Raw genomic sequence first — 25,640 nt, 5'->3', positions numbered from 1 at the left:
CAAGATTTAATCTAGTGGCAGCCTTAAGAATTAGAGAGATCGATGAAGCTAAACAACACAAACACAAGCGGTTGTATTTAATTTAGTTGAATGTTCTTCGTAAGGTTACTAATTCCTGACGCAGCAAATTACTAACCCTAATTGCTTCACAAGTTGGAAGGATCAAACAATTACGGATTTGATATCTAACTTAGCAGTAGATTGCGACAATTAATAAACTAGTAGGCCTCCCTAGTAATTAAACGAAACAATCATAAAATTAGGCATAGAAAAACATCCAATACTCAAACACGAAAATTGAACACAAAGAAAAATATATTAGATCTCACAGTTTATCGATTCCGAGGCTTCCGTTTACTTCGACCAAGTTATCAAAATCAGCCTCTCATGGCCATCACTGAATTACAGAGGAAAAGTTCAGAGAAGACCAGAGAGAGGCGTGTGTCCACCAAAAAAAACTAATCTGATCTCTCCTCCCAAAAATCTAATTCAAGTGTTTGAATCCAACTCAATCTCCTCAAATCAATTATCCTAATCTGATTCTAATTAATTGAAAATACAATAAAGTCTTAAAAATAAAAATAGGAAAGTGATGTGTCCAGCTGTAACTCGTGTGCCACATGTCTTCAAATCTTCCAATAATAAACTGCCTCTTGGACTTGCATTACAAGGCAGAATGTTCCAGAACATCGGCAGTGCAGATGCGTCAACTTCAAGCCCAATTACAACCTTGATGCAGCAATTATCTCTCCAAACTCAAAACATAAAAGTTGTAGATATATTTCTTAGCGTTCTACAGAATTTTGAATCATCTCAATCGGAGCTCAGATGAGAGAGTTATGCCCAAAATACGAAACAACGTCAAAACTGTCCGAATTCACTTAATTAGTTCCGTTTTGCAATTAACGCTCCCATTTGCTTCCTAAGTCAAAATAGAATAAAAATCAGTACATTTTAGGCAGCAAATAGGTATAAAAGACTAGGCATTAAGGGGGGTAAATATGACATTTTGCATTCTCATCAGATGGCTGTCAAGAGCATTCTTAAGTACTTGAAGAAGACTAAAAATATGTTCTTGGTTTATGGAAGGGAAGATGAGCTCATTGTAAAAAGATATAGTGATGCTAGTTTCCAAACGGATAAACATGATTATCATTCACAATCTAGGTTTGTAATTTGTCTCAATGGGGGTGTAGTGAGTTGGAAGAACTCCAAGCAAAGCATTGTAGTAGACTCTACAATGGAGACTGAGTATATCGCATTATCCGATGCAACCAAGAAGGCAGTCTGGATTAAGAAGTTCGTCACTGAACTAGGTGTGGTCTCACGATTGTTGATCCAATAGATGTCCTATTGCGACAACAATGGAGCAATAGCTCAAGCAAAGGAGCCACGATCTCACCAAAAGTCCAGACACATACTTAGACGATTCCATGTCATCAAAGAAATGGTTGAGAGGAAAGATGTGCAGATCAATAAAGTGCATACTAATGACAATCTCGTTGATCCACTAACAAAGCCTTTGTAACACCTGAGGTCATTTGGTATTAAATACATGAATAATTGGCTATAGTGCAAGTGGGAGATTGTTAGAGTAGGTGCCCTAGAGTCAATCAATTATTGTAGAATTGACTATTTGTAATAATATTCATCAATCAATAAAAGCCACTTTGTTTTATATAGTGTAAATCATATTGATATGTATTGATATATGTCGTTGGATGGTAGAATCGTGATGAGGGTATCAAGTGTTTCAAATCTTGATAGTGAGAACCCTATGATCACATATGGTGCCATTCTAGAAATGTCCGTAGCCCCAGTATTATTCTAACCAAGGACACATATAATATGGTAAGACTATCATAGTGTTGAACGACCCTGTCGAAAAGCAGTGACTGATCTCACTTGTCAATGTTGTTTACCGACAACCTAGTGCAACACATGAGTGCTTGCTGTAGGCATGTTCACTAGACTGACCCACCAGAGGATTTTATATAGATGGTAACCCTAGTGTCTATGGAATAGATTCTCTAACGAATAGTGGTGCATGTGATCTTTAGACTTGAGATCACCAGAGCGCCCTGTGCACCGATTGGTGTAGTTTGACACTAGCATAACATAGTTTTATTTAGAGCTATCACTACGGTAGTGATTGGCTGCATCGAGGAGTATATCAAGACTATGGTGAATCGACAGAGGATTTATCACTCCCGGGTATGAGAGAAGTTATCGTACGATGCAATTCAATATATGGCAATGACACTAAAGCTATAGCCACAGTGGGATTGAGTTGTTGCCCAATCCAATTTATTGTTTCGGTCATTGGTCCAGTAACTGAATACAAACACATCGACAGTAACTGAGGTTGAAACTATTTCTGTACCTCAGTCTCGATGAGATAACAGATGATAAAAGGATTTAATTGCATAGTAACCATATCATTGATAGGTAGCCGTTTCACTAAATCTAAATATATTGGGTGACCATGATGCCTTGCTAGGGGTCAATCTTGGTCTGTGTAGTGAGGCGATTGATTGGTGTCAATCGCGATACTACTCACTGTCGGTATGATGAGGAGCCTACAGGTCACACATTTAGGAGACAGTTTAAGGATGGTAAATTTTGGAAAGGCATATCTGTCTTTTAGACAAATGGCATATTGGTAATTTTGCTATGTAATTAAATTTATTGAGGTTGTAGCCTGTGTCCAATTTTATTATTGGAATAATTTAGCAAAATTATAAATTTAATTATTAAAGTTAATATTAATATTTAACTAAATAATTAAATAGGGACCTATATGTGATTCCACCTAAGTTTGGGTTGTTGCTAAACTTTGGGAGTGGAATGGGAATTTGTTTCATTATTTAAAGAAAACAAATTTGGGTTTATTCAATATAAGTCATTTGAGCCGTGGGTGAGAGACTTTGAAGAGAAAATTTCTCTCTTCCTTTCTCTTCATTCAATCTTCCAAAATGCATTGATGGGGGCAACTTCTAAGGGTCTTCTTAAAATGGGCCCGCTTCTTCATTTCTAGGGCTGTTCTAGCGAGCACTTGTCTCTTTCATACAAGTATGGATCATATTTTTTTTGTTTATCTTGGCTGGAGTACATTATGTCATAACGGGATTTGGTTTTCTTCCCTGCAGACCCATGGCGTGCTTTCTTCGTTGTTTTGGGATTGTTATCCTTTCCTAGAGCAGGCTACTAGGGTTTGGGAAGATGCAGATCTGATCCGAAAGTCTTATGAGGATAAGATTATTGGTCGTGAGGAGGAGCTCGCTCAATCGAGGGTAGGACAGGAGAGGCAAACTAAAGCTTTTCAATTTTTGTTGGCTGGGAAAGAGGAAGAGTTTGCGATGAAGCTCACAATGTTTGAGGGGGCTAGGGTCATGTGGCTGAGAGAGACTTTTTGGCTGCATTGGTTACTAAGTTCAAAGAGAGGTGCAAGGCAACGATTGTGAAGGTTGATATATTATGGATCAAGTTGTAGACTTGAGGTCGGACTTGAGCGGCATACTGTTAAGGTGTCTAACGCTTGGGAAAGGTTAGCCAAGCTGGAAGAAGAAGTTTCTGTGGAGAACCAAAGTTGTGCGATTGTTGCTTGGTATACGTGTCTTTCAATCCTCAGGTCGATGTAGGAGTGTAACCTGACGACTAATTTCTCTTCTCTTCCGTCGCACTATCAGAAAGAGACAAGGAAGGTTGTTACAGAGGTAGTAGGAGATACTCCTCAAAGGCATCCTACCCCCAACGTTTGGGCAAGAATGGAGCAAGGGATATTCCTTGTGAGTAGTCAACCTCTTTGCCTCTGAATGAAACTGCGCTAAGAGGCGACGATACTGTCGTTGGTAATCTAAGGAGGCTTCTAATGGACTTTCTCCTACTGCTGAAGATCTTGTTCTCGAGGCCTAGGTTTATTGGGAGCCTAATTTCTTTTTGCTGCCATGCTATATGTATTTTTAAACAATGATTGAATCAAAAAAATTTCTACGCACTTCATACATGTAAATGTCATTCTTCTTTATTCTTTCTATTTAAGGTTTTGCTTGCCGTAGGGAATAACTGTCACCAAGTTTGTTGGGATTGGCTATTTAATGAAGAACACTCATTCTCTGGGGTCTTTAAAATTGCTAATTTGTATGGGAAAAAATTAGGTCTTCAACCCCGCTTTGTTCGAGGCTAGTTTTGACAGTCACTTTGGGTTTGGCCCTAGAGCTTATGATAGCACAATGGCTGTTGATCTGGAGGGCCTTCTTCAAGTGTTTATCGTGGATCCATCCTCAAGGCCATGCCAAGCTGGGGTCATGGACTTTCTTGAGTTGTTATTGTTGAGGACTATTGGATCCACCTCAGTGTCATTTCATCAAGTGTAGATCAGTGGATGATCTTTTGAATTGGGATTCACCGAGTTATGGGAGTTTGTCCTCCCTCCTTTCTTAAGTTTTGGTGACATCGTTTTTCTTAGGAGCCTGGCCCCTGAGTTATGACCATGTTGTTGTCTTAAGTAAGAGACCTCGAGTTATAACTATGGTTCCATTGATCCTAAGTCATTGAAACAAAACCTAGGTGACGTGGTCGTCTCTTGGGTGAACTTTAGTGGTTGGATGGTGCCTTTATTTTTTTTTTATAAGGAAGTACATTATTATGTGGATTTTATATTTGAAGCCCCGACACGGGTCTTCGTTGACTGATTTCATGGGATAGTTAAGACTTAACGTGCTGGCGGCTATTGCTTGTTGTTGTTTTCTCTCTCGGCAAGGTCGATAACTCGGTTAAGGCAATCCCTGGAGTCTCTTTGTGAACTCATGACTATTTTGATGGTGGTGGGAGTGGGCAATTTCATAGCTTGACAAGCAACCGAGGTGATCGCTGATAGAATCTTTACGAAGGGTCGCCCAAGGACTGCATTGTAAACTGGCTAGCAATCTACGATAAAAAAATCAACCAATAGCTTCACCATGTGTTGCTTCTCACCCACTATTACAAGTAGCATGACAGCGCCCCAAGGCATTGACCAGTTGCCCGTGAATCCGTACAATGGTACCAAGGAAGGCTTTAGGTAGTGTTTAGTGAACCCCATCCTTAAGAATGCATTGGCATGGATAAAGTTTACGATGCTTCAATTATCGATCAGGATCATGAAGACGTCACAATTGCCTATTTTCACTTTTATTACTAGTGCGTCGCGGTGGAGATGTGTCACTAGTTTGGCTTCTTCTTTTGTGAAGCTAATTACTTTGTCTTTTGTTTTCATTCTCTTGGCTTGTCGTGTCTCAACTATCCAAATCTATGGCATCGGTTAGGTCTTGGTCTCTCGAGCGTGCTAGAGCCTTACTCGCCTAGACGTCTCAGCGACCAAGGGTCCTTTAGAAATCATTCAGACTTATGATTAAAAGTGTTCGGTTGCATTCTTCTTGGCTCTCTAGGGCTCTTGGCTAGCCCATATATTCCTTTAGATGCCCTTTTCAGATTAGATCTTCTATGGCGTTCTTTAAAGCTCAACACTCGTTGGTGTTGTAGTCAATTTCTTTATGATATCTGCAGTAATTTTGGGAATCTTGCCTGTTGTGAGGTCCCTTCATTTTGTTTGGTAGTGGTAATAGCTTGGAATCCTCAGTGACCACAAATATATCGTTGATTGGGGCAACTAGAGCTGTGGAGTCGCTGAATTGGGGAACTAGATTGTCTTCCCTCCTAAGTTCCACCCGTGGCCTCTTCGGGGGCCAACGCCAGCCAAGGTCGTGATTGTCTCTCTTGTGACCCCCCATTTGCTTAGGTTGACAGGTAGGGGCGCTGGTTAAGGTTGTGCCACTCAGAGCGGCTAGTGAATATTCTATTCGTTGGTATTTCTCTGTCATCCTATAGAATTGGGTGAGAGATATGCGATATTGTTTTTGGAGATCTTTCCACAATTCTGTTTGTGGTCTCACACTAGAAATTAGGAGCATCTTTATGGCTTTCTACAATGTGTCAATCACCTTGCTCTATTCCATTTGGAATCTTTTTAGATACGAAGTCAACCTCTCTCCTTTCTCTTAGTGAATGTTACTAAGATAGCTTATTGGCATTGCGAACCTACGTCGAGCCTGGAATTGCTATAGGTAAAGCTCCGCGAACTAGTGCCGAGAATGGATTGTTGAAGTAGGTGCCCTAGAGCCAATTAATTATAATGAAATTGACTCTTTGTAATAATGTTTATTAATCAATAAAAGGCATTATCTACTATATCATGTAAACCATAGTTGTATGTATTGAGATATGTACTTAGAATGGTAGAACTATGACGAGAGTATCAAGTGTTTCAAATCTTGATAGTGAGAACCCTATGAGCACATATGGTGGCCATTCTAGAAACGTCCGTAATCCCAATATTGATCTGACCAAGGGCACAGATAATACGGTAAGGCTATCATAGTGTTGAATGACCCTGTCGAAAGGCAGTGACTAATCTCACTTGTCAGGGTTGTTTGGTGACAACTTGGTTCAACACATGGGTGCTTGATACAGGCAAGTTCACTAGACTGACGCACCAGAGGATTCCATATGGATGGTAATCTCAGTGTCTATGGAACAAATCCTCTAACAAATGGTGGTGCATTTGATCCTTAGACTTGTGATCACCAGAGCACCTTGTGCACCGATTGGTGTAGTTTGACACTAATTCAACACAGTTCTATTTAGAGCTGTCAATACAAATAATGATTGGCTACATCGAGGAGTGTATCAAGACTATGGTGGATTGACAGAGGATTCATCACTCCCGGGTATGGGAAAAGTTATCTTACGGTGCAATTCAGTTAATGACAATGACAGTAAATCTGTGATCACAGTGGGATTGAGTTGTTGCTCAATCCAATTCATTATTTCGGTCATTGGTCTAGTAACTGAATACAAATATATCGAGAGTAACTGAGGTTGACACTATTTCTGTGCCACAGTCTCAATGAGATAACATATGATGAAAGGATTTGATTGTACGGTAACCATATTGTTGACAGGTAGCTACTTCGCTGAATCCGAATCTATCGGGTGGCCATGATGCCTTGCTAGGAGCCAATCTTGGTCTGTGTGTAGTAAGACGATTAATTGGTGTTGATCGCGATACTACACACTGCCGGTATGATGAGGAGCCTACGGGTCACACACATAGAAGATAATTTAAGAATCAATTTGTGAGAAGGGCGTTTTTGTCTTTTTAGGTGAAAGGGTATTTTGGTAATCTCACAGTGCAATTAAATTTGCTGAGGTTGTTGCCTTCATTTAATTTGATATTTAAATTAAACAAGTGAGATTATATTTAAATAGTACGCATATATTTAAATGAATTATTGTTATTGTTAAATGTTAATATATTATATATATATATATTAATTTAATTTAATTGAAATAATAATACTTAAAATAAAAAATCTACATGGGGCTGTTTGGACATAGGGGCTGTTTGGGTTGGTGCCTAAGCCTATTTCTAAGTGGAATAGGGTTTCACATGCACTATATAAGTGCATGTGTTTTATGAATTAAATAACACTTTTTATTTAAGTGATTTTATATCATATTCAATGAAAAGCTCTAGCCCACTCTCTACCCCACGCCACTTTACTTTGTATGAATCAAATTCATTTGATTCTTGTTCATGATTCTTGAGGCTAAAGAGGATCTAGCAAACCCCTCTTTAGCTCTTTTGGTTATCTTCATGTGGATTACCGCTGGTTTGATTCTACTTTGAATTGGAAGCAAACCCAGTCAGAGACAAGTTTGAAGGAGTCTCCAAACGTGTGTATGAACTCTTATCTTTACTTTGACTGTTCATATTACTACATAATATTTTATTTAACATATTATCTGTAATATCTGTATCCTGATCTTGGCTTAAAATGGAATTGATCATTGTTTTGTTTTTGTTTTTCCACTGCCATGGGTTAGATCGTTTCCTAACAGTGGTATCAAAGCCTAGGGTGCCAGATTTACAGTATAATGTTTATTTGATAACATGTATTTGATTGATAACATATTGATTTGTTAAATCTGTATAAATTCTACTCAGAGAGCATGTTTTGAGAAATCAATTGATTCATTATACTTGATTAATTAATTTGTTGATGATCTGCAAGATTGGTAAATTGAGAATCGTATTTTTGTTGAGATCAGACATGAGATTAATTTCAAAATCCATTTGCCATATTTTTATGTGGCTGGTTGAACTAATTTGTTACAAATCAGTGCACGTTGGCTGCGGCGATATAACCCATCACTATGGCGATCGTTGTTTTGTCATACGTGTTGATTGATAAATCAACACTCGCCGCGACAATATAACCCATCGTCGCAACGATCATAGTCCAACGTGAGGACTGACGAAACGTGCGCTTGCCACAGCGATCGGACATTGAGCGTGCGTGACAATTACCAGTGCACGCAGCGGCGATATAACCCATCGCCGCGGCGAGCATACTCTCGAGTGTGCTGGTGCCAAAGTTAAAAGTTTTAGAACTTTTGGACCAAATGCAGATCTGCAAATTGTCAGAGGGTAATTAATAATTCACCCACCCAATTTAAAAATTGATTGATTTTTAATGAATGCAATGTACTTGTTTGAATATTGCATGGTGCTTGTTACATGAGCCTTAGACCTATGGTGAATGTTTTAAAATTTTTGGGTATGTATGGTTGTAATTTTTTAAATAGGGTCTACGTATCCTACCTTTCTCCCCTTCTAGATGTACATTCTTTTCTCATCTCATTCCCCTCAAATGTAAATCGAGGTTTATAAATTTATTGATTTAAAGATTTTTGTATAATTATTTTCATTGTAAATTTAAAATGATGTTTTTGTAATGTACTTGAAGACAGATCAAGGAAGGGACAATCATACTTAAAGACTCAAGATTTTATTGCAGGGTCCCTAGGTGACCTACTGATTCCTCTAGGCTCAAGGAAATCGGTTTTAGTTGGGCCATGTACCGGCACGTTTAATATTTTGTTTAGAATGCATGCTAAGGTTGAATATTCAATAACATACCAAACAATGTCATTCTAACAAATATAATCATCTGGCGAGACATTAAATAAAACCCTCAATTAAAGTATATTAAGTCACGTATACCTTCCATCACCATGGTTTTAATCAAGCCACTGTTCGTCGGAACCTTGTTCGCCAAAGCAAAGAGTACACTTCTACCAGTGGGAGGTTAAAATTCATTGGAGTTTTCCTTAATGGTGATGGGTCGACTTAAAATGACTGTTTTGCTTGTTCGCCAAAGTGAAGGTTGATAAACGAGTCATAGGCAAAGTAGAGAAGTACACTCGTTAAGCGTACGTGGTGACATGTAGTGTCCACTCTACTGATATTGAGAATCACATTTGAGGACGATGGCTAGGCCATTGGATTGTGTGATTGGCTTGTTGGCTTCTTCACATTTGAGGTAATAGTGGGAGCTATCAACTGGTGTAGATTAAGTTTGTTGGCCTACCTAATCAACCCATTTTGGCTTGTTCGCCAAAGCGAAGGTTTGAAATGGGCCAGATAGGATCTCAGTCCACTAGGAAAGCCAACAGGCTTTCCCGAGTTTATAGGGAGGGCTATTGACTTGAGGAAAATAGTGGGAGCGATTGTTTAATAAAAGGCCTTATTAAACAATAATAATAAACATTGTAATAATGGTTACTTATTCTGCACTTGTAGATTTACTTAAAATTGAGCAAAATGATCCTTACATCATTGTGACAAATCATCAAACTGGGAGAGAAATGGAATTGTGGGAATTTCGTTGACTGGTATAGAAGTATAAATGATATACTTCAGTTAAGCGATAGATTATACACCATTGAGTAGGCTTTGTTACCAGAGCCTGTTGATAGTTCTATACATGAGACTAGGTATGTATATGTGAAGCATACACATGATGCAAAAGCAGAAATGACTAGATACATTGTGCTTGCATCAATGACACCATTACTGCGACAGCAGTGCCAAAAGATGGACTTAGCTTCTATTATTCATTTTCTTCAAAGAAATGAGAAGCATATGGTGTCTCAATCTTTATTCAGATGTAGGATGGAAGAAGGCACCAAAATTGGTGATCATATACTCAAGTTGACCGAGTATATGAACAGGCTTGAGATTTTGGGATGTAGACTTAGTGAAGGTTTAACGATAAACCTAATATTACAGTCTTTGCTAGATTTTTACTCTCAATTTGTCTATGACTTCATTGAGGATAATAAGAAGAATACTCTTTTCGCGCTTCTGGATATGTTGAAGGCTACTGAGTCAGGCATGAAAATGTCAGAAACGTTGACGTTGGTTGAAGCCAACTCAAGTGAGAAGGCAAGGGCTCAGAAGTCATTGAAAATAACTATTGCAGAAAGGAAATGCGTTTGTCCTCACTGTGGGAATCCTAGCCACTGGAGGAAACATTGTAAGACCTTCCTAACAAAAGGGAAGAAGAATGTTACTTCTTCGTCAGGTACATTTTTTAGATTAACTTATTCTGTTAACATCTTGGGTTATTGACACAAGATGTGGTACTCACATTTGATTGATGTGCAAGGACTACGACAAAGTAGATTGCTCGTTGAGGGAGAGGTGGACCTACCAGTTGGAAATGAAACAAGTGGTGTTGCATTTGTTGTGGGATCTTATCGTCTGATTTTGCCGATTGGCTTGTTTCTTAGAACTCGTGGATTATTATGATCTTTCTTCAGTTTCTAGAAATTATATTTTTGTGTCCACTTAGGACAAATGAGAGTATTACTTTACTAATGGATTATTGTCCTTGAATGTAAATATATTCTTTATGGAATTGTTTCATAATAATATGTTCTTAAGTTAGACAATAAGGATAATCTCGAAATGCTAATTGTGCCAACTGTGGAAAGTTGAGCTGAACATACCTAAAGGAATGTGGGATAGTATTAAAACTCGCATCTCTGTGCACACCCCAGCATAATGGTGTATCTGAAAGAATGAATATGACCTTACTTGATATGGTTAGGTCCATGATGAGTTTTTTGGTAATCTATCCACATAGTTCTTGGGTTGTGCCCTAGAGACTGCGACTCACGTACCTAACCGTGTGCCGCCAAGGTCTATAGATAAGACTCCATATGATCAATGGAGTGGGCAAATGCCCAATTTGTCTTATCTAAGGATTTGGGTTTGCGAAGCTTATGTCAAAAAATTGACTTCGAACAAGCTGGGCCCGAAATCTTGTATATGTATATTCGTGGGGTATCTTGAGAAGACCAAAGGATACTATTTCTACCATCCATAACAGCGCAAAATTTTTGTTGCTCGTACTGGTGACTTCCTAGAAAAGGAATTTTTCTAAGAAGTACTAGTGGGAGAAAAGTAGAACTTGATGAAGTTCTAGTACCACAAGATATATTAGACAAAAGACGGGTAGATGTGCCATAAGCGGTGGTTGGACATCGCGAGGAGGTTACTCTAAAATTTGTGGATCAAAGTGAACCACCTCAGGTAGCACAGGAGCTACATAGATCTGGGAGAGTACGTCATGAGTCCGAGAGATATGGTTTTCTTGTTACTCAACATGGTGACGTACTAGTCTACTAAGACAATAAACCCAAAACCTACAATAAAGTTGTATTGGATCTAGATTTTGTTAAATGATTTAAAGACATTAAATCTAAGATGAACTCCCTGTACCAGAACCAGTCATGGTTTTCTAGTGGATTCACCTGAAGGGGTAAAACCCATAGGGTGTAAATGGGTTTTCAAGAAGAAGACTAACATGGATGGCAAAGTGCATACATATAAAGCACGACTGGCTACCAAATGTTTCAAACAAATTCATGGTATTGACTAAGAAGAAACCTTTTGCCAGTAGCCATGATTAGATCCATCTAGCTTATTTTTGTGATTGCTGTATATTATGATTGTGAGATTTGACAAATGAATGTCATAGTTGCTTTCCTGAATGGAAACCTTGAAGAGGATGTGTATATGACACAACCCAATGGTTTCATTCTTGATGGAAAGGCTAATAAGATATGCAAGTTGCAAAGGTCCATATATGGACTCAAGCAAGCTTTAAGGAACTTGAACATTCATTTTGATGAAGCAGTAAAAGAATTCGATTTTATCAAGAATGAAGATGAGGCCTGTGTTTACAAGAAGTTAAGTGGGAGCGCAGTGACATTCCTAGTGTTCTATGTCGATGACATACTTCTTATCAGGAATGACATACCAAACTTGTAGCCGATAAAGACTTGGTTATCTAAGTGCTTCTCCATGAAAGACTTAGGAGAAACAACCTACATTCTTTGAATGAAGATTTATCGTGATAGATCGGGTATGTTGCTTAAACTAAGTCAGAGTACATAGACAAGGTACTGATCCAAGAAGAGATTTCTTCTAATGATACATGGCGTCTATCTCTCTAAGAATATGTGTCTTTAACCACACGATGAGAGAAATAGAATAAAGAGGATCTCACATGCTTCAGCAAGTGGATCCATCTTGTATGCTCAGATTGATATCTAATGTACATTAAGCACTTGTAGTGGATATCAATCAGACTCAAGTGAGCAATGCTAGGTTGTATGCTCGGATTGACGTCTCATGTGCACCAAGCACTTATAGGGAATATCAATCGGATCCAAGTGAGCGATGTTGTGTTTGCATGCTCAGAATGATATCCTATGTTCATTAAGCACTTGTAGAAGATATCAATAGGATCTAAGTGAGCAATATGTTATGTACTTGATTGATGTCTTATGTGCATTCAACACTAGTAGAAGATATCAATCAGATCCAAGTGCGTGACACTGGATGAGTGTCAATGAACTTCCTTAAGTACTTGAAAAGGCTTAAGCATATGTTCTTGGATTATGGAGGGGAAGATGAGCTCATTGTAAGAGGATATTGTGATGCTATTTTCAAACAGATAAAGATGATTATAGTTCGCAACTTGGGATGTATATTTTGCCTCAAAGTAGCTGCAGTGAGTTGGAAGAGCTCGAATTCTACAATTGATGCTAAGTATATTGCATTATTTAATGTAGCCATGTAGGCGGTTTGGATCAAGAAGTTCATTACTAAACTTGATATGGTTCCAAGTATTGTTGATCCAGTAAAGTTCTACTGCAATAACAATGGAGCCATTATTGTGGCTGAGGAATCACAGTCTCACCAGTAATCTAAACACATACTTAGTTGATTCAATTTGATCTAAGAGATCGATCAGAAAGGGAATGCGCAGATTTGCAGAATACCTACTAACCCACTATTGAAGTTTCTGTTGTAGCAGAAGCATGATGGGCACTTGGGTCATTCAATGTTGAGTGCATGAATGATTGGCTATAGTGCAAATGGGAGATTGTTGGAGTAGGTGCCCTAGAGCCAATCAATTATTGTGGAATTGACTCTTTGTAATAATGTTTATTAATCAATAAAAGACATTATCTACTATATCATGTAAACCATAGTTGTATGTATTGATATAAGTGCATGTGTTTTATGAATTAAATAACACTTTTCATTTAAATAACACTTGTTCTTGATTCTTGAGGATAAAGAGGATCTAGCAAATCCCTCTTTAATTCTTCGGGTGGACTACCGCTGATTCGATTCTACTTTGGATCAGTAGTAAACCCAGCCAGAGATAAGTTCGAAAGAGCCTCCAAACGTGCGTATGAACTCTTATCTTTACTCTGATTGTTCATATTATTGCAGAATATTTGATTTAACATATTATCTGTAATATATGTATCCTGATCTTGGCTTAAAATGGAATCAATCACTGTTTTGTTTTTGTTTTTGTTTTTCCGCTGCCATGGGTTAGATTGTTTCCTAACATGGATTGAGTTCAGGGGAAGTCTCTTATACCACCTTTTCGCATCACCCATGAGGGTAACTGTGAAACATCTGCACTTAGTGAGATCAGATACTTGTGTAGCTCCATCAGGTCATTGAAAGCGTCAAGCAGTCTTGGGGGTCGCCTTCTCCGCTGAACTTGATATCTAGGATCTTGAACCCTATTGGCAAGGGTGCAAGACACATCTCTTCTGGAAATGGGGAATCGAAGGCTATCATCGTATGTTCGATTTGCTGGATAGGAAAATTGTTAAGCATCCTTTGTATTTCCTTCAACTACACAGCACCTCAGGCGTTGCCTAGAGGAAAGGCGTTTCCCCTATTCTGGCTAAGCAAATGATGAAGATCGAGCTTTTGTGAATTCAAATGCCTGTGGAGATCTGGCTCACGATTCTATTGGTTTTCTCTATGGGGCGCAGTCACACGCGAGGAGGAGGTTGATTCCTAAGATCCGTTGCGACCCAGGTTAGTGCTAGCACGTGGATTTTGAATGTCATGTTGTTCGACAGGGTTTGAATGCATCCACTGGGAATGTGCTCGTGTGACATTTTTGTCACAATGAGCTTGGCCGTTCTTGTGTTGGGAAAGGACAAGCCTTCGGTGGTTTGTCTCCTCCATTATTAGTTGTTTTCCCAGGCATCGCCCTGGGTGTCCTGGATCTGGTGATCTCCTCTCAGAGGGTTGACTATGTCGCAAACCTCCTGTTGTGCTGGAATTTCTTCGGCGGTCCTGTGTTCCCAATTGGGTGTTGGCAAAACGAGGCACTGCGGGTTCAGAAGATTGTCTGCAATCCCTCCCCCCCATATCGGTTACTTCTTGTTAGAGATTATTGATTGTGTTGGTAATTAATTGGAAAATTTCTGCAACTGGAAAAGGGAGAGGAATGATTGACAGAATGTTGTTGGCAGCCTCTCGAATATTTCTAGGACCATCTGACGTGGGGATGTCAACCTGGTTTGCGTCGGTTTGACTCCCTGGTGACTCTCATTCGCCACACCATTTCAATGGAATGCTGCAGCCGGCTTGGTGGTAATTGTCTTGAAGCATGATTAAAGCAAGCTTCAATCAAAATGTTCAAGTTGAGGCCTTCTTTCTTGTGCCAAGATGTTGATGCAAATTTTCGTACCGACTAAATCATCAAGACGTAAACATACGCCAACTAGAGATACTCGGTTGACTGATGGGAGAATTGAGTAAGATGGGTGCGTGATCCTGGGAATTAGCATAAGGGACGCGAATGATGGGAATGAGGTAGGAGTTGCGATAGGAATGCATGAATGGCATGGACAAAGAAGCGAGCTTGTTTAAGTGGGTCGGTTGAGCAATGTAATTAGGCCTACGCCCATTGTATCTTTTTCTTTTTAAAGTGAATAATTACAATGATTTTCTAGAGTACCGAATGTGCAGAGAGTTCTGCTATATTTTTCCCACAATCCCTTTCTTTCCCAGGTTCTCCTCTCTCTCTCTCCTCTCTCTCATATATATATATATATATATATATATATATTTGTCCTCTCCCCCCCTTCGGAATCATAATTTGGGATTTATAGGAGTGGAGATGATGTGCTAGTGGGGATTTGCGTCAGTGGAATGAATGCAATCTCCTCAGACACAATTTGGGCGATTAAGGAGGTCAGGTTACAATTAAACTTAATCACAGTTATAGTTATAATTAACCGGAGTTTTTTGGAGAGTCATTGCTTGGTTAGATGAAGCAACTGCATGTATTGCACGTGGAGTTCATGCAAATTAGTGGGTTGTCAGGTGTCGCACTAAGCTTAGTCTTGCTAACATTTAGCTTGTTGCTTCAAGCTTACGTGCATCCTAGTCGGGTGTTTATACAAATCAATTGATTTCTTACTTATTTTTATATATTTATCTACAATAATTTATATAAATAGTATTATTCCAAAGTTTCGTATAAGTTTTCTATTAAAAAATAATTATATAAATTAATATAATATGAAGAGAGTAAGGAAACTAAAAATCATTCATTTATATATATAGCATTATACCGAAAGGCATTTATTAAATTGATATGATATAGCTGGAAAAGTTAAACTAAAAACAAGGGATGTGATAGTTATGCATAATTTATCATACGAGTAATTTATATATATAACATTATATAAAAGTAAGTTAAACAATATAAAATGACGTGATAATTATGTAGTAGAATTAAAATTTGTATCCAAAGTTTTTGTATAGAGACATTTCCAGGTAGTAAAAATGTAAATGGAGAAACATCTCTCCAATGTGATAATGTTGTTAAAATAATATGATTGGAAAAGCTTCACTGTCGATTTGACAAATTTTAAGATTAAATTCACCTAATTACCTGCTTTAAATTAATATGCCCAAAATAATTACCATCTCATGACAGTAGTCAATTGTCATTAATCCCAAAACCAAAAGCCAAGTTTAATGGATAATGCAATCTACAAAGCACAATGCATTAATTGTGCTTAAAGAATCAAAGATAGGGTTTTGTCAGGCTGCGTGTGTAATGTATATTGCTTTAAGACTGCTGTCTGTAAGTCAAGGTTGTGCCGTGATGGGCAATTAATGTACGTTTAGACATTATGTGTAGCAGTGTTAATTAAATTTCACATTCAATTCATTGTCATTTAAGTTGACGAGTTGAGCATTCAGATTTGATGCAACGCCGCAAAGCAAACCCCACAGGACTCGTCAATTTATGCCTGGATAATATTTTACGTTGCACTCACTCATTACAAAGGGTGTAATTTAAGTCGATGAGTTGATGAGCATTCAGATACACTGCAGCGTTACATTTCTTTCTTCGTTCATACATGAAGTTTTGGAGCCGCTACTTTTAATATCCAATAGTTATTAACCGTTTAAATTAGAGTGATTGATTGGTCATTCAATGTCTTCACCAAAACATAATTATATGTATCAATTGTGATGTGAACACCGACCTTGCGCAGTGGGTATCTTTTATTTTATTCAAAACATGACCAAATCGTGGATTTATTTATTAATCTGTTTCCTGTGATATTAGGACAAACTTGTATTTTATTCGTTCAAAGTGGTCAACAATGAATGACTGTCGATAAATTGCAATTAAAGTTAGAAGGGTTTTGCTATTTTTTTTTGGGTGAAAATTCTTTATTCGTTGCATGTTATTACATTGACAACTAATGAATAAATGAAATATGGAACGCTGGGATTATGCTGATGAAATATGGAATGTTATTTTCAGGTATTTCGTTTCCTTCTACATCCATGAATTATATATGATGCGTCTTGTCACTTGATTATATTTTCTTTCTTTGTCGTAATTCTTTGTATAAAATTGATAGGGTACTGTTACTACTGGAAAATCAAGTGGCTGACGTAGGAAATCACGTGATTGGTGGGGGGGTGACCTGCTCTGTCAGAACGGTAAACACACGTCCCAGGCCTGCCAATAGCTTGGAGCTCCCACGGGTCCCTTTCCTGCTTAATTGCGCAAAATCAGTTTTGGAAGGTGGGAAATGTGACATAAGCCGGATTTACTCCTGACATCACACCACACCATGGAGGCTTACTGATGATTACTTGCACTCACCTACTATAAAAAGAGGAAGACCTCTTCATTAAGGGGATTCGCTATTTTTACACTAGAAATTAGCTTTCTGTCTCTCAATACTTTGCATTTACTTTTCTTTGCAATCATTTGTAAGTCGTCCGCTGTTGCGACCTGACCCTATATAATACAAATACAGTGGACGTAGAAGGACTTGCTACCTTAGCATCCGAACCACTTAAAAAACTCTCATTGCATTTACTTTACGTTTTATTCATAATCACGTGGTCTCTTGACCAATCAACGTTACGCACGTGTCAATTAGTTGGTGTCACAAATCACGCATCAACAGGTACGAAGCTACAAAAACATACAAATACAGAAACATTCTGAATCTCTTTCTTTCTTCTTGGCATTCTGGCAGCCTCTTTTACTTCTCTCTGCACTCTCTCTCTCCTTAAACTTTGCATGGTATTGAGAATCTCCATAATAGCTTCTGAATCTCTAATCAATCTAGCCACCATTTTCTTCCTTGCAAACACACAGATACGGTTAAAATTTTCTCTCCAAATTCAAATGAAATCAACCTAACCAAACCCCACAGAGCACAATCCAGAAATCCCAAACTCCAAGCCCACAATGACCAACCATCAATTCAACAAAAGCCCATTGAGCCGAACCAGGCTCCACTACAACCTCCCAACCTAGGTCGGACCCATCACCTACCAATTTGGAATACCGGTTACTATGGTTCCTATCCTCAACAAGTTTGGGATCGAGATCGAATCCCTACCGTTCCCCTTTCGCATTGTTCCAGTCCCACAATAATCACCGAACCAAGGATGTGTGTATGCACGACATCAACAGACAACTCGGTCTCATCAAGCAAACCTTACAGGTTAGATCCTAGCCCATTTGCGCTTGCAATTTCCATGAGCCCTTATAACAAAGGACAAGGATAGTTCATTGACAGCCTTTTCCACCCACCGCCTGAACCACACCTCAGAGGCACTAAAGACGTTGCAATAGCTGGTCCGATCATGGAAAGCAATTGTTATCAAAGACGTAGCAATGGGGCTTCCATCAACTGAGAACGCCACCGAAATGTGGCCGAATATAAAGGATGTATGAGAAACTGATTGGCCAAATCATTCACTCTCTGGCCAAGGCTTGCAAATAAACAAGGAAAAACATTGTCACATGTATTTCAATGGCTTTGTTGTTTGAATGAATAGACGCTATTGAGGAAATCCTTGAGAGCTACCAGAACTCTTGTCAATACCAAGAATTGACGACGTGACCGTCTAAGTCATTTTTGTCAGCCTCAAAGAAGCTTTTCTGGCCTTCACAACTCATATTGGCCTATCTCCACGTCCACCCTTCGTTGCACTTTCCAACTTGCCGTTCAAGATGAGAGCCAACAAAACTAAGCATGGGAGGACTCGGCCGGCTGATGTAGTTGCCTTCACGATCGCGAATGATTTTTTTCAGAGAATTGGTGTCGTCGAACAAAAGGGTGAGCAACTAGGGCAATTCATGGGGAAAAAGGCTAATTTATATGGGCATGACAATCAGATCATTTCTACAATTGGATGGTCAGAAATTGATCGCTCTTTTAAACATATCCTAAACTCCCATGATGCCACATCATGCAACGGGTCAAATGAGTCAACAAGCTGGTCAAATGGGTCAAGCAACTGGTCAAAGGGTTCAATGGATGATCCACAGGTTAAATGGGTCCAAAAACTCAAAATCAGGCAAGGGAAATATTTTGCAGTATGTAAATGACGAAACCACACCCGGGATAATTGTGAAGTTACATAGGTATCCAACACAACCAGCAAGGACAAAGCTGGAAATCTTTAGTTTATGAGATTGCCACTCCTCCTGAAAATCAACTTTAAGCACCCCTGTCAATGCGACCATATAATTAGCTTTCAAATGCTAAACAAAATCCGGTAGCCCCTACAACATCATATGCGGTAACTCTTCTGCCTAATTTATTACGATAAAATATGGATAATGATTCAGAGGGCTAGTGATCATATCATTTGCAACAAAATTTTTTTTTTCAAATGATACACTAAATCATCACTTGTTCATGTCAAACAAAAAATTGCACCAGCCACCCACATAAAAACCATCTAACTCATTGAAACATTAGTCCTTAAGAATGTCTTGTATGTTCCTATGTTCCTATGTTTCATTTCAATCTCATATCCATGTCCGAAATCTACACTGATAATAGTTGTGTATTAGATCATGCCTAATACATGTGAATTTCATGACCCTTCGACTAGAAAATGATAGGCTTAGGTAAAGTTAAAAGGTTTATACTAACTGACACATGCTGAGTTTTTTAATGTTTTCCAGAGTTCATCTACTTGTATTACAAATATACTTCTCAATTGTAGTACAAATGTTAATAAAACTCATTTATTCTTCATCAAACTTGGTCATAGTGTATCATTCCTTAACCTAAATGTCCAATAGCTTGCTTCTAAGCAAGCCCGCATCACTTCCCAAACAACACATCCACTACATACAACCATTTGCTCTAATACACCTAGACATTGGGGCTTAATCACACCTAATCACGGTGGGTCCAGAGTTTTCCTCACCATTGTAGATGTTTTTCTGTGCGACATGGGTTTTCCTCATGCAATCCAAGGCCCAAACACTTTCCCACATAGGAACTTTTTATCCATGGTAACAGCAATTATCCCCCAGTTCAAGTGATCAAACTGATAAGCTCTGATTTCTTTTAAACAAAATGTTCCTCTCTTTTTGGTCCCTTGGATTTCCACCGAGAGTTTTTGCACCTATACTCCCCACAAAATGGAGACGTAGAGCGAAAACACTACATCTATTAGAATAGCTCGTGCCTTAAACACTAAACCATATCCTCTGTCCTTTCAGTGAATGTGTGATCATAGCTAGTTACCTGATCAATCGCATGTCGAAAGAATGCTCCATAGTAAGACTCCTTGAAATCCTTTTTGCAAAACACAAGCAATAAAAACCTCCGTGTTCTGGGTGTCTTTATTACTTACGGTTGTTGGGTCACTTGAAAATTTGGACCCAAGGCTACTTGATGTATTTCATGGGATTTCCCATGCTCAAAGGGTTACTCTATATGATTTAGCAGTAAAGAGTTTCTGGTCTCCAGATGTTGTTTTCCATGAACAATTTTCCTTACCACCAATGATGCCAATTCAAGTTCCCCTCAGTTGTTCCTATAGGATGATTTATCCGCCTATCTACTGATCATCTTTTACTATATCACATGCATCTGACAAAGTTCAACTCGTAGTTTAGATTCTTCTTAACTACTATTTCTGATTTTGTATAGATCCTAGAGTCACCTATAACTGACACCTCACCTACATTCTTGCAGCTCTTCTGTTCTTAATCTGAAACCCCCTTAATAGTGATCCACCCATGTCACTCGACCTCTTATCTGGACAATTGATTATGCTTGTCCCACAATACTGATTCCTTAGAGTACACCTTACCTCACCTCCAATTATGTTAATTATGAACGTCTCTCTCTGCCCACAGGATATGCGTCAGCCAGATCTCTGCTAACCGTGAACGTTCCTGTTACTCATATGTTGTTGCCATGTCACTGGTGACAGCCATGGGTGATGAATTAACCCTGGTCATAAAATTGGGATTTAGGGCCCGCCTCTCACTCGAAAAAATTGGCTCAAATAGGTGTATAAGATCAACATCATGCTGTGTTTGATCGAATAATAAAAGCCTTTGGTTGCCAGGGTTTACTCAGCGTGAAGGTTTTGATTATCAAGGACCTTTTCCCTGTTGCCAACATGTTACTGTCAAACATTTCTTTTGTTGCATCGTTGTGACTGGTCCTTAATCAATGGACGTTCATAATACCTTTCTACAAGGTGACCTTCATGAATAAATTTATATGGATCTTCCTCTAGACTTGTTGACAAGAGGGAGCATAGTATGTCATCTATAAAATCCATTGTGGGGTGAAATAGGCATCTCATCAATGAATGAAAAATTGACCGAAGCTCTACAGCATAGGCTTTTGTCAGTCCAAAACATGACTATGCACTCTTTTCTGCATGGCTAGAGGAAATCTTTATTGCCTGCATCATCTATGTTGACGAACATTCTAATCATATGAATGATGAAGAGGACTTTAAAGGAGCATCTCAATAGGCATTTCGTATTAAAGATTTGGGAGAACCAAAATATTTTATAGGAATTGAAATTGTAAGATCTTCAACAAGAATATCCTTCAGCCAACGCAATTACTTTTTGGAACTTATATTAGATTGGGTTGTCAACGTGTAAACCAGTATCATTCTTGTTGATAAAACACCAAGCTCACCACTCAAGAATATGATAGTGGGACATCATCATCAAGATAGATCCCCTTTGGAGAATCCCTTGCATTATCAAAGGCTTGTGGGATAGTCTTGTATCTCACCAGACAGGCTATATTAGCTGGCAGTACATATTCTCAACCATACATGTATGGCCCAAAACAATCACATGAGTTGCAATGATAGTACTCAATACTTGAAGGGTTGTGCTAGCTTACGACCTTTTACCTCGGAATGAAAATTAGACATAACACATACGATTCGGATTAGGCCACATGTTTGATGATAAGAAAGTCCATCGACTAGTTTCTGTATAAAGCTTGAGGAGTCCTATCTGTGGAAGAACAGTCTCAAGTCATCAACCGAGGTTGATATAGAGCCATAGCCAAAACTACATGTGAGACCACCTAGATTCTTGGGTTGTAGGGAGATTTGGAGGTTTAAGTAAGAAAATCAGTTCTTATACTATATAAAAAGGTGCCAGCGACATTGCAGCAAACTGATATTTCATGAGAGAAAAAACACGTAGGGATTGACTGTCACTTCATTAGAGGGAAAATTCAAGAGAGATAATCAAGACTATACACATGTATTCGGAACAACTAGAAAACCACAAGCTTGAGAGAGGGTGACGACAATTGTAATGCTGGAATTATGGTGATGAAAATGGAATGCTTGATATGCATATTTTCGATATTTATGTTTCCTTCTATATCCTTGATACTATTGATGTGTCTTATACTTGATTATATTTCGTTCTTTGCAATAATTCTTTTTATAAATTGATAGTGTAAAGCTACAAATCCAATTAAAAAATACTGAAAAATTTTGCATCTCTTTCCTTTCTTTTGGCCTCTTTGGCAATCTCTTTACTTCTGTCTGCCGCTCTTGCCTTCTCCTTCAAACTTTGACAATAACATAACATAGTTTACACAATCATCGGCCCGGGGCCCAAAATATATAACTACATACACTGAAAAATTATGTTTATTTGCCTCTTCTAATTTCAAAGATCACAGTCCATCCTTCTATAACCTTTTGTTTCGGATTTTAGCTTTTGTAATCGGAAAAAAAATGGAGCTAATAGAAGAGTAAAGAGTAAAGAGAGGGAGAGTGCATTTTATAATTAATGTGTTTGTGTGAAGAGCTAGCATACTTAGAACAGGAATATTAATATGAAGCAATGATGGTTAGAAGTCTTTTTCTAAATCTCTTTAACATCTTTTTATAAGCACCAAATTTTTTGTATTATGTTAGCATTAGGGATAACGACGCCAATGAAAAGCAAATCTAGCGCTTGAGAGTATTATTACATGGGAGGCAAAAGGAAAAAAAGTCGCAGCCAGCTCAATGGCAATCAAATTATTTAAAAATCTAGTGTACATTGGATTACTGAATCACAAGGAATTTCCATTAATATTAATTATCAACACGTTATATATATAGGAGGGAATGATCTTTAAACCTTATGAATTATCCCGGGGTTGTGTGTTGTTATATTTACAAGTTCAAGTGTAGGTTAACAATGCATATCAAACGATTATTATAATTATCCCATTACAAGATTATAATGTTTACATTATATGTTTGACACTTCATATTATAATATCCAATATTTATGTTAGGATAAACCATAATATCATAGTAAGTTACCAGACATCTTTTTTACTTTTCTTAAGAGTATAGTATATTGTACTTATAGAGAAAAGGCCAATGGGCTATCATATGTGTTGAACACCAAATAATAAAATGAATGTAAGTTTAAAAAATTATTAACATTACGATTATGACACATAGGTGAAAGCTTAAAATCATTGGATGAAAATGAATAAATATTTTGTAAACTTCTAAGTTAATGCTACAACTCACATGCAATGTATTAACACACTCTGCCCTTGGACTCAACTTTATGTAGAAAATAGGTGAGTATACCAATTTCAAATTGAATTTTTCATTTGAAGACATAACACAAACACTGCATTTGCATGCCGTTCGATCAATTTCTTGTACATTACTCTTCAAATTAATATGTTAATACAAGTCTGTATTTTGTATTTATATCAATTCTGAGCATGCGCGTGACACTGCCCTTTTTAAACCCTAACCTTAATTTCTGCTGATATTGCAAGCAAAGCAAGATATTTGCCGCTTGTAGTTAATTTCCTTCAGTTCTCTTTCTTGCTACCATTTGTATCAATATTATATGCATCTTAGAATCCACACATAATAAAATAAAAGAAAAAGAGAATTATGTATATTTTATATCGGTATTTACTTGCTCTTTATACATAATCATGTAATTTGTTTTTTAATTAAATTAATAAAATATAAAAAGTTGTTTATTGAATATAAAGTGGTATAACACTTGTCTCATGCACCTAAAGATCGCTAATAAACAAGCTGTTCGGTTCTACTGGATTTAATTTCTTCAACCTTCCACCACTCATTTTCTTCTCGTATATTATTATATATGCTCCGTTTGTTGCTTCACTTGCAAAATTCACCATCAAAATAATTAACTACCTATTATTCTTCCTAATTCTCCTTAATCCTTTTAATGGAAAATTTTATTTGTTCATCTTCTATAATTAATGCATCGTCTTAGATGGAAAGCATATATATAAGTTGAACAGTTATATCTTTTAAAGAATCCAATGTTATGTCATCGAAACATATCTGTCAGCTTCATGGTCTCTCTCATTCTCTATCTCCATCACACAGAGAAACGTGCATTTAGCCACTGTCTTTAATTGATTTTCTTAACGAGTTTTCGTTTAATAAAAACAAGAGAAAGAAAAGGAAGAGTGTGAGAGAGAGGAGATGATGAGTTGTTCAAGCCCACAAGATCAAAAATCTACTTCAAGAATAATGGTCTAATCGTCCTTTCTTCATCAGCGAGACAAACACCATCAAATGGGCATGCCCCTCAAGCCCGGAGGACCAAAAGCCATACAGAAAATAGTGAAGTACGGAATGTCTGAAGAATCATGCAGCTGCCATGTGGTGGTAGGTGCCACAGATGGGTGTGGTGAGTTCATGCCAAGTGGAGAAGAAGGCACCATTGAAGCTCTGAAATGCTCAGCCTGCAATGTCATAGAAATTTCCATAAAAAGATAGAATGTGATTGTCGTTTGAATGCTATCATCACTCACCAGTTGTTCCAATGGTCAACAGGGGAGAGCTTCGTTCTGAGCCATCATCACAATCACCCAGCTGCAAGTACCTTCATTTCTTTAGGGGGAGAGCCGACTCACACTCACACTCAGCTGATAATGCCATACAAAAGTGGGTCAGCCATTTCAGAATCTGATGAAAAAGACGATGGAGGTGGGGTTGTGGGAAGGCCACTTGAGCATCAAAAAATGAGAAAGAGGTGTTAGGACAAAGTCTCACAAGAACAGAAGGAGAGATGTTGAAGTTCGCCGAGAGGGCTGAATGGAGAATACAAAAACTAGAGGAATCGATTGTTCAACAGTTCTGCCAAGAGATTGGGATCAAGAGAGAGTCCTCAAGGTTTGGATGCACAAAACAAGCATAGCCTGGCCAAGAAAACTCCATTAATAGTTAAAGAAGCAGTCGTTTACTTTTATATCCTCTATATTATCATTCCGATAATTTTCTAGCTTGTTTCATTAATTTCTTTTCTTGTAAAATTTATTTTCTGTAGGTCTTATAAATTAAATGTTAATGTTTAATATTTTGAAAATCTTCTTAATTATAATTTTCTTCTATCTTCTTCGTTTAAGGACTACATTAAGCCTTGAACCAGCACTCTTGCTCTCAGTAATGAAAACAAAAAGAAGAAGAAGAGATGATGATGCATGCATGCATGACACAGAATGAAGAAGGCATCTCGGCCTTCTGTTTAAAAACTTGAAGGCATTATAAGTAAATTAGTCTCACTATC

At 38.0% G+C, this 25,640-nt stretch overlaps 1 pseudogene; it reads left to right on the top strand.

Moving 5' to 3' along the window:
- The first annotated feature begins 1,240 nt into the window (after positions 1-1,240).
- On the top strand, positions 1,241-25,356 carry LOC116118118 (annotated as a pseudogene).
- The last annotated feature ends 284 nt before the right edge of the window (positions 25,357-25,640 follow it).

This window comes from Pistacia vera, unplaced genomic scaffold, assembly GCF_008641045.1.
Source record: "Pistacia vera cultivar Batoury unplaced genomic scaffold, PisVer_v2 Contig838, whole genome shotgun sequence".
NCBI lineage: Eukaryota > Viridiplantae > Streptophyta > Magnoliopsida > Sapindales > Anacardiaceae > Pistacia > Pistacia vera.
The sequence above is the reverse complement of the archived record's forward strand: the minus strand, read 5'-3'. Positions and strand labels throughout refer to the sequence as shown.